Raw genomic sequence first — 1,275 nt, forward strand, 5'->3', positions numbered from 1 at the left:
GGCCCCGCCCCGGCCCGCCCCCGCCCCCGCCCCGCCGCCCGCACCCCGCCCGGAATTCCCCAGTGGAAGCGAGGCCTGGGGAGCACTGCGCCCGCCCGCGGAGTTGGAAACCCCAAGGGACCCGCCCTGCCCGAGCCCGCCAGCTCCTAGTCAACCCCTAGTCCTACCCTCCAGGAGCTCCAACCCCCTTTATTTATTTGACCCACTGCCAGGCAAGTCTCCAGAGATCACTGCGGCTAACCCCATTTTATAGTTGGGGAAACTAAGGCCCAGGGACGGGAAGGACTTGCCTAGGGTTGTTGAGTTTAGACCAGCCTTCAAACCGGGTGTGCTCCCCTCTGAAGATACAGAACTTCCCAACTGGGATGTGAACAGTGTTAAGACACGGGACAGCAAACTATTCTGTAAAGGGCTAAATATTTTAGGTTTTGCGGGCCATACGATCCCTGTGGCAACTATTCAAACTCCAGCGTCGTAGCTCAAAAGCAGCCATAAATACTAAAGGAATGAGCGCGGCTAGGTCCTAATGAAACATTATTTATAGACACCGACATTTGAATTTCATATAATTTTCATGTGTCACGAAATATTATTATTCTTTTGACTTTATTTCCAACCATTTAAACATGCAAAAATCGGCTGGGCTCTATGGCTCACGCCTGTAATCCAGCACTTTGGGAGGCCGAGGAATAGGAGGATCCCTTGAGCCCAGGAATTGGAGACCAGCCTGGGCAACATAATGAGACCCCATCTCTACAAAAAGTTTTTAAAGAAATTAACCAGGCATTGTGGTGCACCCCTGTGACCCCAGCTACTCTGGAGGCTGAGGTGGGAGGACTGCTTGAGCCAGAGAGGTGAAAGCTGCAGTGAGCCATGATCGCTCACTGCACTCCAGCCTGGGTGACCAAGTGAGACCCTGTCTTAAAAATAAATAAATAAATAAATGACATTTTAAAATAAAAATGCAGGCCGGATGCAGTGAGTCATGCCTGTAATCCCAGCACTTTGGGAGGCTGAGGCGGCGGATCGCTTGAGCTCAGGAGTTTGAGACCAGCCTGGCCAACATGCTGAAACCCCGTCTCTACAAAATACAAAAATTATCCAGGCATGGTTGCCTGCGCCTGTAATCCCAACTGCTCTGGAGGCTGAGGCAGGAGAATCGTTTGAACCCGAGGGGCGGAGGTTGCAGTGAGCTGAGATCTCCCTACTGCACTCCAGCCTGGGCAACAGAGCAAGATTCCGTCTTAAAAAAAATAAAAAATAAAAATGCAAAAA

This window comes from Pongo abelii, chromosome 21 (genome assembly GCF_028885655.2).
Source record: "Pongo abelii isolate AG06213 chromosome 21, NHGRI_mPonAbe1-v2.0_pri, whole genome shotgun sequence".
Taxonomy (NCBI): domain Eukaryota; kingdom Metazoa; phylum Chordata; class Mammalia; order Primates; family Hominidae; genus Pongo; species Pongo abelii.